Source organism: Apis laboriosa, unplaced genomic scaffold (assembly GCF_014066325.1).
Source record: "Apis laboriosa isolate Shangri-la unplaced genomic scaffold, ASM1406632v1 scaffold122_cov146, whole genome shotgun sequence".
NCBI classification, from domain to species: Eukaryota; Metazoa; Arthropoda; class Insecta; order Hymenoptera; family Apidae; genus Apis; species Apis laboriosa.
This window is the reverse complement of record NW_025221084.1, coordinates 1,691,271-1,704,292: the sequence shown is the minus strand read 5'-3', so window position 1 is coordinate 1,704,292 and position 13,022 is coordinate 1,691,271. Positions and strand designations below refer to the sequence as shown.

At 33.3% G+C, this 13,022-nt stretch overlaps 1 protein-coding gene across 4 annotated transcripts in view; it reads right to left on the bottom strand.

Moving 5' to 3' along the window:
* LOC122720277 overlaps positions 1 to 13,022 on the bottom strand; it is a 513,017-nt gene that overhangs the window by 162,113 nt on the left and 337,882 nt on the right. The window lies entirely within an intron of this gene.

Below are 13,022 nucleotides of genomic sequence, written 5' to 3'. Positions count from 1 at the left end.
TGAAAAGAACCAGATCCAAATACAAGACAATACCGTATTCTACAAAATTCCTAATTAACGTGAGATGTTGGCATGGTATTTCACGTGTTAACAACAAGCAGCTCGAAGACATGGTCGAGGGTGTCAGACATGGTATGCCTGTTAAGTATGTGGAATTGAGTTTATTACTCGGGCAGGGGCGTGTACTATTTCACCAACTATTTCAGGAAGCTAAAGACCGAGAGCCTGTGCGCGCATGGACGCTGTTTCATTTGAAAGTCCCATGGGACGCGCAAGAACACCCGGAATTGGCATCGAATTTGCCTTCGTCGAATATCATGTGAAATTCCGTGGCTCAAATTTAGCGAGGAACGGACAACGTTTACTGAAATTCAGCTCATTCCTTTAACTTATTGTTGTGATTAGATGATTCTTGGTTTATAAAGAATCGAAAAAATATTGATGTATCTTTATCTTTATGAATTAAAATACATATATACATTATATATATATATTATTCAGCATATATTCATATTTATAAAAATTGTATAGTTTTTATATTCAAAAGTAATGAAAGGAATAATGAAAGAATCTGTATTATAAAAGATAGAAGATATAGACGTGAAGAAATATAAAATGAAAAACGAAAATGTTCATGAATGTACATCTAAATGAATGTGGAAAAATATTTATCTCAGCTTATATAGTGGAATATGCGAAATATGAATCTAAAAAGAAATTTGTATTAAATTTGTATAAATAAAAGTAATGTGTGTAATTATGTCATAATTATAGCTATTTCTAAAAGAACAACTTCACTATTTGTATAACATTTCATTTTGTAAAAATTTAATTTATTTTTAATATATCAAAGATTATTTTAAGTAAATTCTTTTTTATATATAAATAAATATTACTAGTATATTATATCATAATGTAAATAATATTTCCAACCTTTTAAAATGTAATAAAAATATAGAGAAAGCTAGAAAACAATTATATAATTCTTTTATTATAAAAATTTATCAATTTTAATATCAAATATAAAAAGTATACAATATGAAATATTTATTCTTAAATATTTATTCTTAGTCTGAATTTCTTCTATAAATTAATTATAAATTAATTTGGAAATTCACTTTTCGTTTTCGCTTTTATCCCAAATAGTAAAGTTTTCAAATTCACAATTTATTATCAAAATTGAATTTGAAGAACTTATCACATCTATCATTTTCTTCATTCAAACACCATTTCCAAATTACATTTCCATTCTCTTCACGATCACGAAATTTTATAAAATTACAGCGTGCAAACTCGACTTTCGGATCCGCCCATTTGCTCTCCCCTTCCTCCAGAAATCTACACGCATCAAAAGCTCATCGTAGCGCATCGAAAATCCACCGACATCCACCGCCCGGTATTCGCATCGTTAAGTCGAAATTAATTTCCAATGCAGCTGCGGCCAACACGTGGCGACGCGGCCCGGTTCCGCGATTCCCGGCTCCATTATCGGAAAACTTCTTTCCACTTTTCGTTTCGCCGTTATTTTCATCGGTTCGACTCGGCTCAATCGAGCCCCTCCGGCCTCCACGATGCGAATAAGTCGCGTACTCGAGACTCGTCCGCGGAAATTTCTCTCGCCTTCCAATCGAAACCAACTTTCCTCCCTCCCTCTCCCCTCCCCCGTCCCGGAAACTTCCGTTTTCCTAATGGAACGGAGAAGAAAGGATAAACCGTCGACTCAGCGATCATTGATACTTGAGCCGTGAAATTTACTGGATTCGCGGAACCAGCGTCGAACAACTCGAGGAAAGCTCGCAGAATTTCGATATTAAGAGGAAATATATATTTTGCGAACGGCTCGTGAATTTTTTTTTCTTTTTTTCTTTCTTCCTTTCTTTCTTTTTCTTCGCCGTCATTCATCATCCCAGGGATATCCTTGGAAAGAAAGATAGAACGCATCCATCATCTTTGCTACGTTTCCCGATCGAATAGATGATTTCTATTAACCAATTTTATTCGAATATTCTTCATTTTGGACGATAGATTTTTTAAAAAGAATTATATCGTTGAAATATATAATAGTTTTGGAAAAAACATTGAATAATGATTAAATTGAGGAGAGCGTCGGTTATTTCAATTAATTGGGAGACAAATTTCTTTGCAGAAAGAAAGAAATTTATGAACATGAGACAATTATAATAATTTTTCTAAAAAAATAAATGCAAAATTATGTATAATTGAAATTCAAATAATCGTAATGTGCAATTTAATCTAAAATTATATAATTTTAATAACATATCTGTAATTTTCAATCTCTCAATAATTTATTAATTCGAATCTATGAAGAATAATTTAGATATCTTTTGTATCAAAGTTCATTTTCTAATTTTTAATTTTTAATTTCAAATAATTTCATTTGCATAAATATTAAAAACGAAAACATTTATACAACAATTATTATCAATCTACATTCTTTTCACGCTGTATCTTGGCAAAATAAAAAAAAACAAAAAAAAAAAAGAATATACAACATGACAGACTAATAAATGAAAACTCACGTACTATCTTTTAATGAAATTCATGAAGAATCGTAGTTCAAGGATGGATATTAAGGTCATCTCTAATTTAAATAAACCAACGTCACGCGCATAAAGTGCAATTTCTTATCAAGAAACAGAAGTTTATTATTCGTGATAAAACAAAACTACGTGTCTCCGCGAAAGATGTATAACATACCACTTCTTTATACCGCCATTTCTCTTCCCTTTGAGGCCAGTGAAATCTAGGTTAATCGAAAGAAAAGTTAACCGCAATCCATGCTATCGGACTTTTAATCTTAATTAAAGTGCCGCTTGTCAGATCTTTTGTATCGTAATTAAAAAACTAACTTTTGACAGATATTACACCTCGCTTCTTTTTTTTTTCGGTGGGACACTTTCCAACTAACGCAGACACGCATCGTGAAAAATGGATTCTTGACCTAATTACCGTTATAAGATTCTGACACAAATATCTCTCGATAAAATAAAAAAATGTCTCATAAGAAGTATGAATATATAATGAATATAATATTAAAAATGTACGTTCTTTAAATCTCTATTAATCAACATATTATTGTAAAAATTTTTACTCGAATATACTTTATCTTTAATATTTATCTACATGAAAAAACAATGATATGGAATTGATTAATTGATAACATATATATTTAACATATATATTATTTTTAAATTCCATCTTTTTAAAAGACAAACTTTAAACTTTCCTGTTTAAAATAACTCGTTTGTTATGTTATGTAAACATCATGATGAAATATTATTTCTATTAATTATTATTAATATTATTTCTATTAATATCTATTAAGAAACTATTTAACATTCTCACTTATTAATTAAACGCTACTAGAGAAAAGAAAGAGTCAAAGTTAAACCAAAAAAAAAAAAAAAAAAACAAAAAAAGCGAGAATAAAAGTCACAAATGACAAAATACCTAAATTATCATCGTATCGTTCAAGTCCAAAATTCCTAAAACCAAATACATCCCCATCCATAAACGTTTAAAAACTTCCCATCCAAGCATACACGCACCGACAAAACTTCTCCCTTCGAGTCGCCAAACACCGAAGAGCAGAGAGTGGTCCGAGAAGTCAGACGTCAGAGGGAAACGGAGAAGAGCCAGCCGAGAAAATCGCGCTCCCAACCCCCTAAGCAGAAAATCTAATTTGCGTAGCCCGGCTTCCTAAGAAGCTGCAGATCCACGGACACGAGTACACGGGAGTTTCAATTTACGGGAGGCGTTCGTGGGTGCGACGAAGGCAGCCACGAGGGATGGAAAGAGAGCGGATACGTCTCGACACCGGCTGGTCGTTTTCATCCCTTAGCCATCATCTTCGTGCCAAAACCCGTATCTTCCAACCCCGCTAACGGTCTTTCCTCGAGAGCTAAACAAACATCATTACTCCTGGCCTTTCCAGATCCCTGTACCGCCACCAGCAGCTCTCGCCTCCCTCTGGCCACTGGCGCTCCACATCCCCCTCTCCCCCGTATCAACCCGTGCACGTCTGCAGCAGCAGGCTCCTCGTTGTCCGCGCTGCCAAACCCGCCAATGTACACCGAGCAACGCCGCTCCTGAATACGTAATCCGTCGGTGGTAACATTGATACTTCGTTAGGGGTGAAGTTTCGTGGCAGGTTGGTGGGGAAGGAGAGGATGAAGTCGATGGATGAAGTTGGATGATGGCAGGTCAGGTTGATGTTTGCCTTCGCCGCCCACGCGACCAGGAAATAAAAAGACCGGAGTATCTTTTGGAATTTACGAGACTGCGGATGGAATGGTTTATTTGATATTTTTTTTTTTTTTTTTTTTTTTTTTTTGGAATTGATAGGATTACAGTGACGAGGCGAGTTTCATTTTGCACACAGTTATGTGTGATTAATGTTATATATATGTTGAAAGAAAATATTAATTTCACGATGAATCGAAAATCAAGCAATATGATTATTCAAACGATACATAAATAAATTTACCTTGTAAAGATTTTTATTATAAAATTGCCTCAAAAATATTCTTTCTTAAAAATATTAGATATTAATAATTGAAAAATCCTTCACCTTCCTTTCACAATTTTTCATATATTCCTGCATCGATCATTTTATAAATGACGGTTCCATCTCCTCCCTTAAACAAATATATATACCTACCCCCTCCCCTCATCCCAAAACCTCGCGTATCCACACATTACACAAGCTCTCGATTTCAACACCCCTAAACGAATCCCCTTCCTCCGAAAAAAAGCAACAATGCAATCTCACCGACACCCCATCCCCCCTCTAATATATACCCTTTTACCTCGTTAATCCTACCCCGACTCAAAAACAGCCGGTTGATTCGAGCTTAAAACGCGTCCCACGGATTCTATTCCACGATTAACGATTCGTTCCGATTGTAACCGCATCCGTCTCGACGATTCCTCCCTGAAAAACGTTATACAGGGAGGGGCGGGCGATGCAATTTGTCGGTCGCGGGATCTTTAAAGGAGTGCATCTTATTACTCGTCGGAGAGACTCGCGCCCCCGTGAATAACGAGCATCCCCCGACGTAGGGTGTTGATGCGGCGGGGAGAGGGGATGCTCACAAAAGTGAGCCGCCACGACGGGATATTATTCGCCACGCGGATGCTCGGGACACAACGGGTGGAATACTACCTACCAAGGTAGGAATACTCGCGAGGAAAAGGAGGCGGCGGCGGACGTCGCGACGCTACTTGAAGCCCTCATTGTGAGCGAACGACAATCGCGCCGAGTCACTCGCGCTCGCTCGGGCTGCGTTCCGAGCTCGTTTTCAATGGTGGAATTATGGAATTACCGGTGCGGGAATACGAGTCGCTACGAGGAATTTCTTGTCTCGATGGGAGGAAGGAGGGAGGGGGGGGGGGAAGGGGATCGGGATCGTTGATGATTCTGTTTCGGATATGAGATTTCGGGGATATTGTGAGGATGTAAATCCGACGGAAGCGTGTCTGTTAACTATTATTATGTGGGGGGATAAGGAGACGTGAGATTATTCGTAGTGATTATTTAGTCGTAGGATTATTCATAATTTTGAGGGGAGTATGTATTAGGTGAATTGACAGAAAATTATTATTTCAGATCTAGATTATTGTACGCAAGTGATAATTGTTAATAACAATATGTTAATTTAGAAAGATTTATATTGAAGCTGATTGTATTGATTAGCAGCAATATGAATACGCAAAAGATTCAATTAAAGTAATTTTGTACATTTTTGCTAATAAATTCTATCATTCTTCTTAAATTATTGAAAATATTATTTTCTTTTTTTACCAGATAACGCTTATATTGTTATATCGTAATTAATGTTAGTAGAAGAGATTTCTTTAAAATGATTTCCCTTTTATGATAATCTGTTCTCGATATTGCAATTTAAAGCGAAAAATAATTTTACAACATCGATATCTTTCCTCCACCATCGAATTCCTCGTACGTATTTCCTAATCTATCACAAGTTTAGAACCCATGCGACAGAGATTGAGTCACAAAAGATTAATATTACATATTAAATTCTTCAAAAATTCTTCAACTTCCAAATCAATATCCACTTCAATAAATAATTCAACAAAATCTTCTTCGTAATTAATCAACAAGGAAACCAAGAACCCAATTGAACCCAGAATTGGTTGAAAAATAACTAATTAAAATTTCTAAGTAAAGTTACTTCAACTAACAATTAGTTAATTTAAATTTATTCGTACTTATTACAACTGATCCACTCACTTCGTGTAACTATTATAATTCATCGCTACAATTATTCGACCATTTATTCAATAACTTTATTTACTACACTTTATTCCAAACCACGACTACGTTAAAATTTCATCCGTTACGAAAATACCGCGTAATCATCACCATAAATTCTAATGAACCACTTCATCGATCAGGGCCGATCAGTTCATCTCGCCAAGGCGGATGATCCTCGCAAGTGTTCCACGAAGCTGGAGGCCGCACAACGTCTACCGAGCCGGTACAACCGGTAACTTCCTACCCAATTAATTAACTTAACGATCTACACGGTCTGCGAGCGGCACGCTTTAACGTCCCATAACTCGGAGGATACGGATCGGCCGTTTCCCCTGAAAGAGGTGCACGCTTATCGTGGACCGATCATTGGCCGAGCACGCCAGCCTCGAACAGTTTCGATTCCGCGAGAGGATCGAATCGGAAGGAAAGACTCGGAAGGTCGACGACTCTCGAAACTCCCTTGCGCGATGTTATCGGATACGGAATGCATGCGTGCACGTGTGGCCGCGTCGCGAGGAGGAAATATATCCTCGAGGACGAAAACACGGGAGAAGGAATGCGCCATCAGATTTGCGCCCGGTTCAATCGGTTCATCCCATTGTGCTCGGACGGAGTTCTCCTCGCTTTCGAATCGACCACACTTACACATGCGTAAGTATCCATGAGAGGATCGATGCAATCGCTCGAATTATCTCGAGCGTTCCTCGCCTGTGATCTTCGTTACATTGGATCCGTTGACAATGAACACGTCGATGTCACTACAAATAAAATTTATACGCTTCCCCTGCGCGACATTGGTAATTGTACGGCGTGAAAATTCGCGTTCGTTTGGAGAGATTGTGGTATATGGTTTCTTGGAAGCGTGATAAGGAATGTCAGAGATGTTTCGAAATATAATAAATATGTTTACATCGAGCGAAATATTAATTATGATAAGTAATAGTAACAGTTATGTTTATAATAACAATGGAGATTGTAATGTGAGTCTTTGGAAATATTCAAAAGTGAGAGGACATAGAAGAACATAGAAAAGAGAGAGATGGAATATGGAGAGGAGAGGGAAAATATGTTAATAAAATCTGATAATGGTAATTGATTAATAACTAATTTAAATAAAAGTTTGTAGATGGGAAATGAAAAAAAAAATAAATATGGAAAAGAAATAGAAATAAAGAAATAGAAAGAGATTTCGTGCAGATTTGATCAATGAATATGATCCTAAATAATAAAAAACTTGTGAAATAATTAATAAGAAATATAAATATACTTGTCGAAAAATTATTTTATTAAAATTAGATTATTTAAATATTTCTTCTATTTTATATAACTTATAAATAAATCTAAATTTTATTTTAAAAATGTAATAATTTAATTTATCTTTTCTACATTTAAAAAATCAATTATTCGTCCGATAAGGAACGTTTATTTCATAATAAAGTCATATGTTTCATTTATACATAATATTTATTTAAAAAAATATTACTTTGAATAATATTAATTAGTTGTAATTAAAAATATGAATCCCTTAAGTTGTATCATATGTATTTGTTATATGTATTTGTTATAAAAATTTTTACATGTTATTTTATTCAATATGAAGATAAAAAATTTAATATAATAATAGAAATGAAATATTCAAGTCATTGTGGAATGCATTTTCGGTAATGAATCGCAACGCTCGAGAGATTACATGTGTATATGAACAGTAGAATTCTAAAATTTGTGTCAAGGTTGAAATTTGTTATATTTCAGATTTTTTTACGTAATTTTTCAGCTACTTTTTTTTATTCGCGCATTTAACAAATTTTGCCTTAAATAAAAAATAAATTGTGTGCTCTTGAATTATTAATAAAAACACAAATGAGCAAGGGTGACAAGATCAAAAGTTTGCGAAAATTAGGTTTGATTTATATTCCTTCAGAGAATTACATTATCATACGTTGACAAAATGTAGCTTGAAATAAAATGAGCTATTTTTACTTTAAATTTTAATAAAGATACAAAAATATGCATACAAACGATAGAACCTAAAAAATAGTGTCAAGGATAAAACTTATCAAAATTCAGATTTATCATACAATTTTTCAACTATTAAAAAAATTTGAATATAATGAATTTTACACTTTCACAATTATACAATAATTACAATTTTAATAATATCTTTTATAATTATACTAAAATATCTCCTTTTTCAGTAAAATACATTTCTCTAACAATTTAAATTAAAATTAGCCGAATAGAAACGAACATTCTTTTATTTTCAATTTATATATATAATATTACGAGCGAGTGATTGGCTTTATTCTTCGCTCAACTTTTCAAACTTAACAAAAACTCGGGAAAAAACTGTTCTAAAAATTACGAGAAAGTTATTAAAAGCATTTTGTATCGAGGGCTCGATAAAATTGGAAAGGGTTCGAGTGCCGGGTTGAAAATGGGCCGTCGATTAAAAAGTATCAAACGGTGAACGACGAATTGCCGATAATTGAGGGATAAAACGGAGGGTGGCGATCGACTCGCCAAGGTTTTCACGATCCCTGTGCAACCAGTAACTATTAATTTCCCGTAAAATTACAGGGCGATCGACGTCACCGCCGAGCGAGAACCACGAGGCCAGAAGCCATCTCTCCCGGGTCTTGCCTTCCCTCCTTCTCCTTCGTGGATTCTCCTTAACGCCGATATCCGAGCCATAATCGAGCCGTGGAGGATCGGCTTAATTCGTCGCTAACTCGATACATCGACGGGGCTTGTCAACAAGTCGGCCAAGCCATCATTTAATTATGTAACAAGGCGAACCGTAATTCACGGCCCTTCGTTTCCCGGCTATCCAATTCTCTAATACGAGACGAAGATGCTCGTTTCGAGATAATGGATCGGATTAGATATCGAGTTAACTCGATCTTTTCGCCGGGGAAAATGTACTTAAAAAGTGGAGCGAGAGAAGCAGTTTGTTTTCCTTGATCTCGTTTCAAGTTATTTCAAAATTCGTTTTCTTTGATTTTGTTTTGAATTTTATTATTCTTTTTCGTGTTTTTAATTTGATGATTCTACAATTGAATTTATTTAAATATATTGGATAATTAATTACGTATAAAAGTTATAATATATAATATATATATAAAACTCTTTAAAAGTGTTCCTTGAATATTTAATTTTTGTTTCTATACGAAAATTTATTAATTAAAAATATCTTGTAATTTTTCAAAAATCCTTTCCATTCACTACCTCACTATTTCTATTCTCTGTAAAGTTACATTTCATATTCTTCCCCTACTTGCTAAAATAAAATAAAAAAAAAAAAAAAAAAAAAAACGAAGAGAGTAACGGCATAACGTGACGTAACTTAAACACGGCGCGCAAAGACAAAGAGAGGAAAAACAGGCGTACTCCTTTAAATGGTCCTTGACGTAACTACTCGGTTACGCGAACGAAGAGATATTGCGTTCGTGTGTTATACTCGACGAGGCGGCGTGTTCCCCGTGGATGCTCGAGGATCGTGCCGCCTGAATATTCAATAGCCTTTCCGAGTTACACATTGTCCACCGGTGTTGGTGAAACGCGACCTCCGTACGTGTGTACACCGGTTCGGCTGTTGCAAACTCACCTGCATAAATAGGTATCGATAGAAATGTGGCTTTCGTGTTCCGGTCATTTCATACCGATCTGGGTCACGCGTGTATGCGAAAATGCGCGTTTGGACGCGCTTTGGTCATCGATGATATGCGCGGATCGTCGAATGATCGATTAATTTGGACGAAAATTTCGAGGATTTTGAATGGGGGTTGGTTGAGAGTGAAATGATAGATGAGAGATCGAACACTTGTCGAGTTTCGGAAATTTTGGAGGAAATTTTAGAGGATGAGATTTAAAGATTTTGAAATTGAGATTAATTGAGAAAGAGTAATTGAAATGTATTTATTCGGTGGTTTGTTAAGTGAATGAGAAAATTTAAAATGGATTTCAACTGCGAACTTTCTCAATTGTGATATATTTTTCACTTGGTGGAGACATCAAGTAAAAGATACTTAAGGTGACTTGGTTATGGTCAAAACCAAAAAATATATATGAAAAATTGAAAAAGTGAGATAATTGGATTAAGAGATAAATATAAGATAAAGTGGAAGTATTTGAATAAATCTTAATTACTTTTCTATAATATAATAATAATATAATAAGAATTTAATCATATATATTAGCTTCTATTAAAAGTTTTTAGTCTTAATTTTCAATCTTCTAATTTTAATAAATTTGAATTTAATTGTAATATAAATTTCTTAATCTCATTAGTACATTTAATTTCAGAATTACTTTTGTTTGTATTATCAAATGTGATTAACTATCCATGCAAATCTGATGTTATCAGAAATTTAGAGAGTCAAAACAAAAAATGTATTTCTTTTATTTCTTAGATTATATCTACTTAAACTTATAATAATAAACAATTTCAAGATTGAAATGAATAATAAATATATAATTAATCCAAAATCTATATTTTTAAAATTAAATTTATAACATTATAATATTCTTTTAAGAACAAAATATGAAACAATTATAAAATGAAAATTGTTATTCAATCAAATGAAAATTAAATGGAAATTTGAAGATATTCTTCAAAGAACTCGATACATTTGAGAGACAATAATCCTATAAGAAACAGTGTTTAATTAATATTAAATTTAAACATGGTCGCCGCCGAAATATCTTCAAAGAGATAAAATTAAATTTGCTGAGCTGGATCTATTCGAAAATCAGTTTATGTTATTCGCCTCGTATACAGCGAATGTGTTTAATTATTAACAAACAGGAAATTCATCGTGACGTAAATTAACAGAGAATGTCACGGATGTAATCGTTTCTACATTTATTCTAGAGCCATTTGTATCTAAGCGGAGCATTCGAGCATTTAACTGGTTAGGTAAATTTCGACGATACAAATAGATTTAATTGAATTATTAGATTTTCAACAATTAATTTCGGTTTAGTAGATAAACTTTTCGAGATATATTAACGTAATTTTACGTTTCTTCGATGTAAATTTTATAAATCGAAAAAATTTTCTTCCTTCATCCAATTTTCTACTTTAATATTATCAAAAATACCAATGCTGTATTAATACGAGTTTTAATAAATTAAATGCGTCCGTTTTAAATTTACTCACAATTATCAAGAATATTGGAAACGAAACATTATTAATTATATTTTCTCATTTTTCATATTTTTATACGATAAAAATAGTAAATAAATTTATTCAACTTCTGATCAAATATAAATATAAATATAATTCATTCTAAAAATGATATAAATCAAGGATATAGAAGAAATTATTTTTGTGTTCTATATTGGAATAGAGTTCAAGGTAATAAATAAAATTGCAAATCGAGAGAGCTCATCCCAATATTTCTCTTGACTTTGTTCAGAAACTGGGAATAGAAATTAAATCGAACCGGACTAACGAAGCGGATGGTTCCGAAACGGCCTTGAACTTTTGCCCTAATTCGATAGTTACACAGATATGCTTCGAAACACTAAAGCTAATATTTGTAAAATTTGAATGAGCAATTAATAACGAATAATTATACTCTCTATTATACGATAATAATATGACGAATCATTCATGGAATAAAGAATAATTTTGTTCATTACTTAAATAAATCGAATAACAAGTAAATAAATAAATAGAAACTTGAATGTATATACAATATTAAAAATTAACAAAATCGATTTAAAATTTACTATTATCAAATTAAAGATTGAAACAATTTAATCAGTTAATAATATTAAATAATTTCTATACAATTTTATTACGTTTGTTTCTAACACTTCCCAATATTCAATTTCTTCCAATCGCTTTCGAGGCAATTTGAAATTCAAACATTTATATATTCTGCCTTAAAATATATATATACGCAAAACGAGGAACACAATGAAAAAGAAAAGAATTTATTTCGAAAAATATACAAGGAAACTGAAACCGCAGGAGAAATAAAAAAAATAATAATATCATAGAGTGCAGGATACGAGAATATCATAAACGAAAAAAAAAAAAAAAAAAAAAAAAAAAGAAAAAAAAAGAAAAAAACGAAAAGCAAACTGCCTAGGGAAACAAAAGCGATAAAACGTGAAGTACAAGTGGAACAATAGCGCGGAATAAAAACGCGAAACGAGAGGAATAAAAGCATGGATTTCGTAGACTTGCGGTTTCGCGAGCCACACTTCGTTTGCTATCGATCTTTCTTTTAATTCGATCGTCGCTAATGAACTGTCCCTCCACGATTTCACTGGAAATTCTCTTCGGTAGTCGGTCTTCACGAGCTAATAAAATTGTCGAACGAACGTCATCGGGAACTGTGATCGGATCGACGATTCAACTTTGACATTAAAACGTGTTTCGAATTCTCGCCTCCGTTATCTCTTCCTTCCGCGTGAATTCGACCGTGGAATGACATCTTTTGTGTTTCAGATGTTGAAAGGAAATTGTGTCAGAGGGTTTAGTATTGGAAAAGTGAGAAGTGTTTTTTTCCTTTTTTAAATTGTTCATGAAATTGCTTTTCTGTGTTGAACGATGTATAGATATATGGTGTACATCAAGTCTTTCGCTCTTAATATTATTAATATTGACAAATTAATATTTTTTTGTACAGATGAAAAGATATCGTGAAAAATATATAGAAAGTTTATTGAGTATTCAAAATTTTTAATAGAATTAATAGAATTAAAAAGAAAA